This window comes from Gopherus flavomarginatus (assembly GCF_025201925.1).
Source record: "Gopherus flavomarginatus isolate rGopFla2 chromosome 13 unlocalized genomic scaffold, rGopFla2.mat.asm SUPER_13_unloc_1, whole genome shotgun sequence".
NCBI classification, from domain to species: Eukaryota; Metazoa; Chordata; order Testudines; family Testudinidae; genus Gopherus; species Gopherus flavomarginatus.
This window is the reverse complement of record NW_026114609.1, coordinates 3,352,700-3,366,633: the sequence shown is the minus strand read 5'-3', so window position 1 is coordinate 3,366,633 and position 13,934 is coordinate 3,352,700. Positions and strand designations below refer to the sequence as shown.

At 50.3% G+C, this 13,934-nt stretch overlaps 2 non-coding genes across 2 annotated transcripts; one reads left to right on the top strand and one right to left on the bottom strand.

Annotated features, from left to right (window-relative positions):
* Positions 1-8,627: 8,627 nt before the first annotated feature.
* TRNAQ-CUG (transfer RNA glutamine (anticodon CUG)) lies at positions 8,628-8,699 on the bottom strand. Its single transcript has one exon. It is a non-coding gene; the product is annotated as a tRNA-Gln (tRNA).
* Positions 8,700-13,307: 4,608 nt separating this feature from the next.
* TRNAV-UAC (transfer RNA valine (anticodon UAC)) lies at positions 13,308-13,381 on the top strand. Its single transcript has one exon. It is a non-coding gene; the product is annotated as a tRNA-Val (tRNA).
* Positions 13,382-13,934: the final 553 nt, after the last annotated feature.

Here is a 13,934-nt window from a genome sequence, read left to right as displayed (position 1 = left end):
GAACTCTAGCCTGCCATCTTTTGGTGATCTGTTGTAAAGGCCTTTTGAGGCTGCTGTCATTTGCATGGTTCCACCCACCCCGGATTGCATGATGGGAGTGCTTGTTCAAACGGTCATTTCAGCTACTGTGGGATCCCCAGTCTCTTTGTAATTGGGGCAGGAGTAATGCAGTGTATTTTCCTGTTCGTTCTGAATCAAGGAGAGAGGAACTGTACCTGGCATTTGAGGCCTGAGAGCTTCTCCCTCGCCTGTAAAGTACTCACCCATTAAGGGGTCTGGGTTCCAAAGACCCAAAGCTTGTGGAAGGTGGGTATGGATGTTTGTTCGGTTCTTGCTGGTCCGTGCTTGTAGGTTTCTTTCTTGTTGTCCATGGTGTGTAAAGACAGAGGTGTTTTTGAATCTTTTTGAGTTGTTGTTAGTGCTGCAGTTGTTTGCCTTAATGTTATGTCACTCAATCTTTCAGGGTATGCTTTGGTTCCTGAGAGGCAAAAGTCTGCTGCGTGTGTGGTATTATGGAGTGAGGTAACAAAGGTTGGTGTTGCAGAGGTGGTGCATGTGCCACAAAAATCCTCCCCCCCCTGTGCCAACCCCAGCTCTGGTCCCTGAGTCCAGAATTTGCATAAACCCTCCTGCTGACCTGTGACTAAGAATTTCGTTGCAGAGGTAGTTCGTGTGTCACAAAAGTTGTGTCCCACAGCTGATCTCTCAGGAGGCAATCTGCAAAATTTCCTTGCCGTTTGAGCTGTAAGGAGCATTTTACCCATCTATGGAGTTGTTTAAAACTTTTAGTGTGGAAACAAGATGCCAGTCCAGCAGTTTATATATGTCTAAAAAGGACACTTAGTCATTAATAACTTTTTATCTGTGGTATAATAGCAAATATGTATTAGAACTATAAAAGCTTTATTTTTAAACTAAAGAGATACATAAGACCTAAAACTTGTATTTAGAGATTTCACAAGAAAGCTGTACTAATAAATACAAACATCCTCTTTCAATCTCTTTTATTTCACGCTGCTTTGGAACCCATGTCCCTTGCCTAACGAGATTTATGTAGGTTCAGGTGAGTTCCGAAATCATGAACTGCTAAGTACTGTTCTACTGTCCTTGATTTATATCACCGGAATAACTGCACTTTATTACCCCTGCCCTAATAAGAAAGAGACTGGGTATCCCACAGCAGCCAAAATGACCCTTTGGACAGGCACCCCCATCATGCAATCTGGGGTGGGTGGAACCATGCAAATAACATCAGCCTCAAAAGGCCTTTACAACAGATCACCAACAGATGGCAGGGTAGGGTTCATAGCGACCCTGCTTACATTCTCCCCCAGCCAAGAATTGGTGGTCCTGATAAATCACATTTCCTATTATACCAACTCATTGGTATTGAATGCAAAGTTATGGCTAGCAAAAGTAGCCACCCACCTCTGCCTTGTAGCATCCAGCTTAGCCCTTGTTAACACATAAGTCAGTGGATTGTTCTCTGTCCACACCTGAAACTGAGCACCACATAAGTAGTCTCGAAATTTCTCAATGATGGCCCATTTCAAGACCAAGAACTGCTGCTGGTGGATGGGATAGTGAGTTTCGCTATCAGACAGTCCTCAGCTGGCAAAGCCTACAGATTTACATTTCCTTCCACTTCCTGGTACTGGACTGCTCCCAGACTCTCCAAACTGGCATCAGCATGCAGGATAAACGGTTTGTTTGGGTTAACAAGGACTAGGGCTTGCACATGAATCAGGCAAATAATTATTTCCCATAAAGCCCTGTTACTTCTCTCATCCCGCCATGTCCCAAATGGAGAAGAGAGGAGCCCCTCCCGTGTCCCAGGCCAGGAACACCAGATTGGAGGGGATCAGGGGATGAGGTGAGGTGAGGTGAGGTGAGGTGAGGTGAGGTGAGGTGAGGTCCAGTCCAGTCCAGTCCAGTCCAGTCCAGTCTGCTAGTGTTGCAAAGGAGAAGATTTCCTTTCTCAGCCTAGGTCAACTTGAATTGTTGTTGCAGTGTGTGAGAGATGTTTCTCATCTGGTTCTTAGATGCTTTGGTGAGAGAGGACAGGGAGAGGTTTTTTCTTTCCTCTGCAGCTCAAATCACACACTTCTTTTCTGCTTTTTGCTCTAGCTTGATTTCTTTCTTTCATCTCAATTTTCTGTTTCCTGGCCTCATTCCTGAGCATTCATGGCCCAATTCTCTATCCTAACTCTGAGTCCTCTACTGCACCCTGAATGTCTCATTCTAACCCCACCCCAGAGTCTGGACCCCCAGAGCCAGTGCCTTCATCCCTCTGCACTCCAATTTTCTGCCCCATGTACCCTGATATAGGGTGTACTCATAATATTAATTTGGATAATTTGATGAAAATTTAGTTGATTAGCTTACATTTAATTTAATTTAATTGAGTTACAAAGTTACAGTTGCATTACTGCTATTCAGAAGATACATATGGCATTATATGCAACAAAGTTTTGGTTAATATACTCACAGCCTTCCTTGATAACCTGGTGGTAAGAGACACAGGACCAGCCTTGCAGTTCAGGGTTCTCAATTCTTAAGTGAAAGGTGAAGTGCTTCGAAAAAGCTAGTGTTACTTAGGGTTTACTTGTATATGTTAAACTTAAAATCAAAACCTAATAAACAAAGACTAAAAACGTAGGGAAACCGAACTTAGCCTAGTTCCCTTGAAACTTAAAGTTTAAGAACAAGTACAGCCTGCTGATAGTACATAGAGAGAGAGTGGAGGAAGTAAGTCAGAATGATAGAGCAAAGTGCTCTAGCAAGGTGGGTTACCTCTTTTATAGGGCACAAGGGCCGGAAATCCTTCCTCCTATGCCCAAATTTCATTTCTCACCCACAAAACATTAGGGTACATTTACTTCATAGGCTAGTATGTTTGTGCTTGTTGATGACATGTACATATGCATATAAGTTACCTTGTAGCATACCTGTTAAATCTGTGGGTACAACACTGAAAAAAACCCTATGCCATTCTCCATTGTCGATTGGTCTAGGTAAAGGTCTTGGACAGGCATGGGTACTTATCTGTTTAAGTAACATGATAAAGGTCGATTTTCCTCTCTGAGTAAAAGGTCACAATACAGATATGCTAACTTTGCCTTAGCTTAACATACAGGATATGGCCTGTAGGTTCTCGTAAGTCATGTGTCTCAGTCCCCTAATCATTTTTATTGCCCTCTTCTGGACTCTCTCCAGTTTATACACATCCCTTCTCATGTGGGTCCCAACCCCAAAAGTACTCACATTTCACCCCATTGCCTCCAAAATGCCAGTTTTTAATATGTAAATAGGGTTCTGCTATGGTCAAGTCACTCCCGAGCTCTCCAGTGGATTCTGCTGGTGGAGAACAAGGTGAAAATTAGCCAGGATGTCACTCAGTCAAATCCCTGTGCTCCCCGCAGGTGATATCGGAAAACTCCAAGATGGCTCACTTCCCTTTCTCTCATCAGCTTCAGGCCCCAGGGTTACAAATGCACAAACCAGTTCAGATTCTCCCATGGCCTCAGGGTGTGGGGCTACTCTGAGGGGATGGACTTGCACACTTGGGCTATTAGTGCAAAGATACAATTTCAATTTCTCTTAGAGAAATTGGAGGGCAATTTATATTTGGTAAAAATCTTATTTAGTGAAAGGAAAGCTGCAGTGACAGCCTGGTTACTGGGATGCAAAACACCTTCCTCCTGGGAGAAACAAGAAGTTAGAATTAGAAATTTACATCGTTTGTTCCTGTGTTGGTACAGGTTTAATTTTGCTTCTGTGTAGGTTTGTTTCAGGCTGTGACCATTTTGGTTTATTGGGTTGTTTTGGTTTTTTTAGTTGGACTGGAGCTTTTAATTAACATTTTCTGGATCGAATGGCTATCCTGCAACACCAGTTTTGACATAGTTCTGCATATTTTATACAGATTTGACCAGTATTCAAGGATTCAATTCCTTTAGAGAAGGTTTTAGTGGTCATGCTTATTTATTTGATGTTATTTTATCATTCTGCTGCAGCACACTTTTTTGATAAAATGTTGAAATTATTAATTTACAGCATTTGTCAGTTTTTATTTTTACAAACAAAGTTTTTCTTAATGTTTGGGTTTTAAATTAAGCCTTGTTTTTGGTTTCCATTTAGGTTTTGGTTACTGATGGGATCTTTAAGAGAACTTTGGAGTCAGTACTAAAATTTGGACAGATTTAGAATATTTAAAGTAAACCTTATTTACTATTTTGTTTTAATAAAGTTTGTATTGCTGTAAACCCTAGCCCGGGAGAGAGGAGATGAGCCTGGCCTTTAACTGAGAAGGAGCAGAGTCATGGCCTCCATGAAGGGTGGGGCCAGGTGATGGGAGGCACAGCCCCCCAATTTCTTTGTCTAGCCCATCTCAGTCCCCCACTAAAGGAGAAGAGTCTGATGCCACCCCTGCTGGTCACTGGGTGTCACTGCTGCTCCATGGGAAACATGCTCTGTGCCTTACCCAGATTGGTGGGAAACACACTCTGTGCCTTATCGTGACTGGTCCGTGGGTGTCACTGCTCGTAGAGGGCAGACACACGCTGTGCATTACACCACCTGACCAGTGGGTGTCACTGCTGTATCAAGGGAAACACCTTCTGTGCATTACCTTGAATGACCAGGAGGTGTCACTGCTGCTCCAAGGGAAACATACTCTGTGTGTTACCCTGATTGGCCACTTGGTGTCACTGCTGCGCCAAGCAAAACACCTTCTGTGCATTACTCTGACTGCCCACTGGGTGTCACTGCTGCGCCAAGGGAGACATAAGAGCGGCCAGATTAGTTCAGACGCAAAGTCCATCTAGCCCAGTATCCTCCTGTCTTCTGACAGTGGCCAGTGCCAGGTGCCCCAGAGGGAATGAACAGAGCAGGGAATCATCAAGTGATCCATCCCCTGTTGCCCATTCCCAGCTTCTGGCAAACAGAGGCTACAGGCACCATCCCTGCCCACCCTGGCTAATAGCCCTTGATGGATCTATCCACCATAAACTTATCTAGTTCTTTTTTGAACCCTGTTATAGTCTTGGCCTTCACAACATGCTCTTGCAAGGAGTTCCACAGGTTAACTATGCAACTTCCCTGAGTTTACCCCCACCCTCCCCTGGCCAGGTTGTATATGGAAAAGAGGATGAGGATGAGGAGAGCCATGATGTGTCTGTCAGTGGCTGGTGCCTCAGTTTCCTCTAGGCAGCAGTGCTGCAGGCTCCTTTGGTCTGTGCCCATGCAACTGTGTCTGGGGAAGGAGGAGTAGAGGCTCATTCTTCCCAGCCCCATGCCCCACCCCCAGCAGCTGGGGAATCCAGGCCAAATTTAACCCTGATAGCTGGGCTGGGATTAGCCTGGGCTGAGGCAGGGCTGGGGAGGAATTGGGAGGGAGACAGACACACCTGGTGTGAGGGAAGATCCTCCCATTCCCTGCCAACCCCCTTCACTCCTTGCATCACAGCACCCCCTAGCATTTCCTTCTGTGTCATGGGGGCTGTCTGCTACCTGCTTCTTCCTTAGCATGGTCTCTCCCCATCCTGAGGCACTGGTATTGCTCATCCTGTGCAAACAGGCAGGCCCCGGTGTGCCCCATGGCACTGCTCTGCAATTGTGGGGGCAGCTGTTGGATGGAGCCATATCAAAATATGGGAGCGGGCAAGGCTGGGGACCAGGACTCCTGGGTTCTCCCCTCACATGTGGGAGGGGAGTGGAGATTAGGGGGTAGAGTAGGGGAGGGGCAGGGCTGGGATCCAGGGCTCCTGCTTTTTCTGGTTTTCTCCACCTCCTGCAGCTGCCTCGGTCCTTTCAGTGTGTTTCTTGTTCCAAATTCATTTGCTGACTTGTGTAACTCACCCCAGAGGTGGCTGCATCTCAGTGTTGGGTGAGGCACCCTTGGCTGCATCACCTCCTAACTGTGTCTCTCTCCCCCTTCGGGTGACCCTGCAGCACTCGGCAAACATCCACAAGATCATGCGGCACATTGAGCACTGGGCAGGCAGGGGTCAGGCCCCCAGCCCTCCCTCCAGAGAATGGGACTCAGCACCCCCTACTTTTTACAGGGATTAAAAAGGGGCAAAGGGGGGCAAATCAGAGGAGGGAGTGGCCAGGGTCTGAGCAGGGGGTGAAAATTGACTGGTCGGGGGGGTCAAGCAGCTGGAGGCAGAGTTAGGAGAGGGACTGAAGGGCAAAGTCAGGGAGCGGGGAAGGAGCCGGAGTTAACCCCAGAGGGAGGCGCTGCCAGAGGGTTAAACCCCGGCACAGGCAGGGACAGAGAGGTAACAGTGATCCCGGTGGGCTGAGACTCCAGTGTTTGCAAACATGGGTGGGGGGAGCAGAGGGCTTTTTTATTTCCCCTCCCACAGGCAGCACCTCTCAGCATGGGCTTCCCAGGGCTGGACTCTTAAAGGCACAGGCATCCCACTGCCTAGACACTGCAGCTCCTCTCTGATGTAACCTACTGAGGTGCTGCAGTAGGAGACTCAATTCAGTGAAACTGGGCATTCCCTATACGCCCCCTAGTCAGGGGGCTGTGCACCCCCTTCCCCGAATTTCCCCAACACCCCTTCCCTCAGTGGTCAGCTAGTTACATGCAGCGCTGCCAATGTTGTCATTGGTTGCAAATTTGAATGGAAATTGAAATGTTAACACACACTTTAAAAGCAGATACAACGTATGAAAACTACTTGTACCTGAGAAAGTAAAATAGGTTTGGAAAGTCTGGACAAAGCCGGGTTTCCTCACCCAGCTGTTGTGTTTGCTGACAATGTCGGTGTATTGGTTTCGGCAGTGTTGGCCAACCTTAGAATTTCAAATGATGATTTGTAAGCGAGGTGTGAATGAGCTCTCCCCTGGCAGCTACTGATGACCAGGGTTGGGAGGAGGCTTTGGGACCAGACTGTATTTACATGAACTCACCTACTCTGCTGAGGTATCCAGCGGACAGAGCTGGGCTGCCTCTGCTCTAGGTGCCCAGAGGAGGGAAGGTGTGTGGGGCTCCAGCCTGGGACTCTTCCTCCCTCCTGCCAAGCCCTGACTATTAATCCCAGCCCTGGCACTCCTTTCTTCAAGCGCCATGTGGGCCAGAGGAAACGTATGGTAGGAAGCACAAGAGCCAAGCCTGTGGACAGCAGGTGAAGGAGCAAGAATCCTAACCATCAGCAGGGCCGGCTTTAGGCCGATTTGCCTGATTCCTGGGAATCGGGCCCCGCGCCTAAGAGGGCCCCACGCTTTAGGCGCCTTTTAAATTTTTTTTTACTTACCCCGGCTGCAGTCTGCTCTGGGGTTTCCATGGCCCCGTTCCCCTGACCAAAGCGCCGGCGGGAGCGTGGCTGCCCCACAGCCCTGCTCTCTTAGCTGGAGCTCTGGCCGGAGCACCGAAAGCTCCGCGGCCCCAGCTGGAGCTCTGGCCCGAGCACCTCAAGCCCCGTGGCCCCATCTGGACCTCCGGCCAGAGCGCGACAAGTCCCGTGCCCCCGGTTGGAGCTCCGGGCCCTTTAAATAGCCCCCAGAGCCCTGGGGTAGCAGGGGGCTCTGGGAGCTATTTAAAGGGCCAGGGCTCCAGCTGCCTCTGCCACCCCATCCTTTAAATAGCTGCCGGAGCTCCGCCGCCCCCATGCATTCCCCAGGGCTCCCACAGCTATTTAAAAGGTCTGGGGCGGGGTAGAAGCAGGAGAGCCCCAGGCCCTTTAAATAGCCCCCAGAGCCCTGGGATAGTGGGGGGCTTGACAGCTATTTAAAGGGCCAGGGCTCCTGCTGCCTCTGCTGCATCCCCTGCCCTGCCCGCACCAGCCCCACCCCCCGCTGCCTGCAGCCAGCTCTGCACCCCCTGCCCACAGCCAGCCCCACCAAACCCCCTGCCTTCTCTCCAGCCAACCCTTGCCACACACCCCTGCCCGCACCAACCCTGCACTGTCCGCCCTGCCCTGTCTCCAGCCAACCCCTGCTGCACCCCCCTACCTGACGCCAGCCAGTCCCATACTCCTGTCTCCAGCCCTGCCAACCCCTGCTGCACCACCCTGCGGCCCTGCCCGAAGCCAGCCCGCCCCACACTCCCCTGTCTCCAGCCAGCCCTGCACCCCTTGCCCTGCCTGCAGCCAGACCCTACCTCCAGTCAGCCCCTGCTCTGCTTTTAACCAGCCCCATGTCCACTGCCACTCTGCAATTCCCAGGCCATTAACCTGCACACCTGCTTCAATGAGGGGGGCAGGAAGCAGCGGGGACCCACACATGTGCACACCCCCAGGGAGTGGCGGGGACCCACACATGTGAAACAGCAGTCGTTAATAACCAATCACCAGCATATATGATGCAATGTACATAATAAACAATTTTATTATTTATATAGTTATGGAAAGTAAATAGTACATGGAAGGCTTTTTTTTTACACTTTTTTCTTTTTAAGTTATCCCTGCCAGGGCCCTGCAGAAAGTGTTTGAATTGGGCCCTGCACTTCCTAAAGCCGGCCCTGACCATCAGCATAGCAAGTTCTAGAGCCCTAATCCATTGTGGACACCCTAGCCAAAGATGTGGCTCTTGGAGGTGTGAGTCACCCCAACAGGAGAGGAAAGATTCATTTTTGCACATCTAGAAACAGGGAAGTTGAGCTCTGGGGATTTACCATAAGGTCTCACTGAGATTTGAACTCAGATTACAGGATTCAGAGTCCTGAGTGCTGCCCATTACACCATGGGACCAGCTTAGGCTGCCTTCTCTGCACATCGGTGACCCTCATGGGGCTGCTTGTGTAAGGGGGCTCTTGGCCCTTTACTAAAACTTAGTGCGTATGCGGGGGGGTTGGTTGGCTAGTTCCCAGCACCAACTCCAATAGGGTTCCCCTGTGCAGGTTCCAATCTTGCTCACAGCAAGGCCTGTGTTTTAGCCACTCAGACACTCTCAGTTCTCTCCCCACCCCAAGTAAATCCTGTTCTGCTCCTTTCATAGAGATCCCTGGGACACCATCTCACACTGTGTCCCTGAGGTGTCAGGCAAACTCTCAGCACCTGAAGCCTCTGCCACTCACCTGGTGCCCCATATATCAGCCATAGCCCTGGTTCTGCTCCTCTCTCTACAGTGCAAAAGAAGCCAAGTCAGCGACTCCATGGGAGCTATGGGGCTGCAGAATCAACAAAGAAAAAATAGGTGCTCAGCGCCCACTGGCAGCCAGCTTCCCCGCCCGCCCACTACAGGCCTTGCTGACAAGCTCCTCCTCTTCCCCTTCAGCACCTTCCACTTGCCAGTGATCAGCTGTTCAGTGGGGTGCAGGAGCCGCTGGGTGGGGAGGGGAAGGAGCAGGGACGGGAAGAGGTGGGGGTGGGAGAGGAATGGGGCAGAAAGGTGCAGGATGGGAAGAGATGGGACAGGGGTGGGGGGGGTAGGGCAGGGCCTGGGGACAAAAGGAGGGATTTGTCCCGGACCCCAGACCCCTCTAGGGCCGGCCCTGAAGGGAAACGCTGACTATCACAGTGACAATAAAACTGACCAGCATTCCAGGGGAGACTGAGGGAGATCCACACTCATCAGGTCTCTTCTCTCCCCCAAGGTGAGCCAGACACTGCTCTCTCCTGGCTCTCACTCTGGCAGCTGGACAACAAGGAGCCATTTCCCCACAGGAAGTTCATTGAGTGCCCCTGTGGTGCTGGGGGAGCTGGCGCTGCTGCTGCCTGTGGGGCTGGCAGGGGGGCTGATGTCTGCACAGACTCTCAGCTGCCAGGCCGGAGGGGGCACTTGGGACCTTACCAGACTGGCTCAGTGAAGATGGGGGGTTGACAGAGCAATACAGATGCTCTCCAGAGCACGGAGCAGCATCCGCCCATGCAGCCAGGCAATGAGCGTTTCCCACAGCCTGGAGCCCAGGGGGAGGCGGCAGCTGCTGTTCCAGCTCCTGGGGGACAGACCCTGTCAGCCAACAGACACTTCTTATTCACCACAGCTAAGGGTGCCGGGTTCCTCCGGTGGGAGTATGAAGCAGCCGTTTGTTTTCCTGTCCTTTCTGTGTGCAACTGCTGACAAAAACATCCCAGACAGAGAAGCAACAGGCCAAAGTGCTATCATGGAGCTGTTAAAGTAGCTCAGTCGGGCAAGCACTAGACTGAAAATCTGAAGGTCCTTGGTTCACTCCCAGGCTTTGACAGGCCCTGTGTGTGCAGGGAAGGCTTGTTTTCTGGGAGCACAGCAATGTCTGCACCCAAGATGAGTTCCTGAGCTTGGGCTCTGCAGTAGGAAAACACAGAATTGGCTTCTGCCCCTAGTTGGCCCACCTGCCCTTTAATAATGAGAACTGTCTTTCCCAACATGGTAGGAAGAAAGTGAGGCAGGGCAGCCCTCAGGAATGGTGCCAGAGGGCTGCTGGGCAGTGACAGGCAGGGATTGGGGATGGAAGCTCCTCTGTGCAGCTGAGCAAGGGCAGTACCAGGGAAGGGGCATCTGTAAAAGTGACCCAACAACACCTCTCCTCCTCTGGGCACCTAGAGCAGAGGCAGCTGGTGCTGACAGCTCCAAGGGAAGTCTTAAAAGCCACAGAGCAACTGAGGTCAGGGCTAGAGGACGGCAGGACCATGCCTATGTGTGTGGCCTTCAGACAGGCACAAAAACACCCAGCCAGGCTGCTCCCTGCCATGCCAAACACCCACTGAAGGTCACCAGCATGTGGGGCAGCTGCTGATGTTCTGTGGCCAACATCACAAGATGGTAGGAAAGCAGGGCCAGCCCCTATATTGGGGCCTCTGACTGGTCCCACTCATGGTGCTCACTTTTGCAGTGGGGCAGGAGATTTTATCCCAAGAGGCTTTTCCTGAGCTGGCGAGAAGCAGAGAAACACCCAGACTCCGAAAATGCTATGTAGCAAGTACCCTCCAGCACAGGGACAGGCGCACACGCTAGCCTGGGCAGTCGCCCACTTTCTTTGGCAAGCCAGGAATGGCAAAGGCTAGACTGGAAGCACTTGGGGCTCATGCCCCAGCCTTTGTGACACCCAACTCCCAACTCCTTTCCGGGGCTCTAGCTGAAGCCTGAGCAGCCAAGAAGAGGTTCCAACCCTGAAGCGAGCAGGACTTTCAGCACAAAGGTAAAACTGCAGAAAAACCACCACAAGGGACTCAAACCCTCAATTTTTTGATCCACACTCAGATACCTTATTCATTAGGCCACATGAAGGGTTCCTGGGACTTTTTTTGCCTCTCTTTTGCCTACCTGCTTGCTCTTGTGGTGAATGGTGAAGATAGTCTCAACAAGCCCATGTAGCTCAGTTGGTAAAACATCAGGCTTTTACTCTGAAGGGCCAGGGTTCAAGTTCTTGTCTGGGTGTTCAGCTTTTTAGTTGCCTTGTGTGTCAGGAACCAAATGATTCCTGGTGCTGTCCACCAGCCACATGCTGATTCCTAGGAATCAGGAGAGAAGCCACATCCACAGGAACAGGCCTAGAACATGCAGTCTCTTGCTGGCAGGAAGCACTGTGGGGCCAGGTGCTGAGAAAGCTGAGAGGGAGAGCAACGGAGAGGAGGGGAAGAGAGACAGAGAAGCAATGAGTACAGAGGGCAAGTGTACAGGGGGTTCTGGTCTGGCTATTGTGGGGAACTTCCATGGTTTATACATGACCCTGGTGCAATTGGCCACAGAAAGGATCTGAGTCCCCACCCCGTTACCAGAGGCCTGCCTGACCCCAAGGACTCTCTTTCTACTCTCATGTGTGGCAGAGTCCTCGTAACCCCAACAAGGCTGGGCCCAGGAATCCTGCTGAAAAACCAATACTAGTCTGGTTGGGGAATTTGGTTTGAATATATTATTAGGATTCTCTTCTGATTTCTGAATCAGTTCAGCTCAGTCTTTGTCCTCCAGGTGTGTTTCCAGCTGTTGAGTTATGGGGGAGAGAGGCCAAGTCATGGTGTCTCAACCCTTCTTTCATCGTTTCTTCCAGCTTGTTAGGAAGCTCCTTTGCTAGGATGTGAATCAAGCAGTGTCCATCCTCACAAGGCAGACTTGTACAAACCATATGATCATTATATGAGAGTGGTGAATATGGGGCTTCCAGGGTGCTGCTTTGAGCACAGTGTGCCACACCTGGGCTTCCATTGCAATGGAGACGTACCCTTAGAGTCCATCTCTCCTGGGATAAAGATGGCAGCAGGGCTGGCCTGGGTCATCTGACTTGGGCTCATGGACGTAAATCTGAGGGGCTAAAAACTGTGGTGCAGATATTTGTGTTCACACTGAAGACTGGGTTCAAAAACCCTCACCCCTCGTGGAGCCTCAGAGGTTGGGCTCAAGCCCATATGTCTGCACTGTAATTTTATAGAGGTTGGGAGGCAGTTTAGAAAGTGGAAATAGTAAAACTGTATTGAGGGGAGTTTATCACTGACCTATCAGCTCTTAACACCCAAACTTTCAGTAACTCTATTATCAGTGCCTGTGAGTGTAATTTAAACCATAGGTCCATCTAGTTCTGAATCTTGTCTTTTGACAGTAGCCAATGCCAGGTGCCCCAAAAGCCACCACTGGGAGTTGAATCCAGGATCTCCTGTTTACAAAACAGGTGCTTTAACCACCTAAGCCATGGTACTTGCTGTTACTTAAAGTATTGTGTCTGCCCACACCTGACTGTCTGCCAATACCCACTGGGCCCTGACAAAAGTTGCTCATGTTTGGCTTCTGTAAAGCAGAGGAGCAGGTGAAGTTTTGCTCCCTAGGTGTGTGTGTGATTCTTTGGACAAGTCTACACTACAAAATTAGGTTGGTGTAATTACGTTACTTAGGCTGGCAATGCAGTATATCAACCTAATCCCAATGCAGATAGCGGCTCAGCTCTCAGAACTTTCTGGAACTATGAAAGGGAAGGGGCCCAGCCTCTGTAGCAGGAATGCAGGGCAGGTGAGTTCATGATGGGCATTATGGGATACTGGTGGAGGCCAGTTATGGTGTTATAATGACCAGCAGCATTTACACTGACAATTTGTCACTTTAAGCTTGCTGCACAAAGCTCTAGGCCTCTCGTCGAGGTGGTTTTATTTTGTCACCAAAACAGGGCAGTTTTGTCACCAGACGTGGTATTGCAGCGTGTGCACCAGCCAAAAGCTGCTGAACGAGGGAGCGTTGTGTGTTTTTCTCACACCTGAGCAATATAATGATGCTGAACTAACTGTAGTGCAGACCTGGGCAAAGATTCACACACACACACACACAGAGCTTGCAAGGAAAAGCTCACCTGCTCCTCTGCTTTGCAGAATCCAAACACAAGCAAAGCTTGTCAGGCCCCAGTGGGGATGGCAGGGAGTCAGATGTGCGTAGACACTGTGCTTAAGCCACAGGTGGGCATCATGGCTTAGCTGGTTAAAGCCCCTGTCCTACAAACAAGAGATCCTGGGTTCAACTCCCAGTGATGCCTTGTTGATTAACTCTTGGGGCACCTGGTGTTGGCTACCGTCAGTGGACAAAACACAGAGCTAGATGGGCCTTTGGTCCAGCCCAGTGTGGTAGTTTTAAATTATACTCACAGGCACTGATAACAGAATTACTGGAAGTTTGGGAGTTAAGAGCTGATAGGTCAGTGGTCCAGCCTCTCACAGATGGGTTGAGCCCTGCTTCATGCACCGTGTGTGAGAATGAAAATACTAAACCCCCCTTTGAAATAACAAATGCAGCAGGACGTGTTATTATCCCTGCCCCAAAGCAGACAGACCAATGGAGAAATGCCATTGAGTCCAGGGTAATACTCCACTGCCATTTTACCTTTTTTGCTTGCTAAACTCCCTCCCAACCTTGAGGGCTCCCAGAGCCCAATATTGAGCTTGAGCTGAGATGTCTACAGTGCAAATTTACCACCCCAAGGCCAAAATCCTCAGGAGCCTGAGCTGGCACAGGACAGCCTTGGGTGTTTCATTGCAGTGTGGACATAGCCGAGCATTATGTCTACACTGCCATTAACACACCCAAGTCAC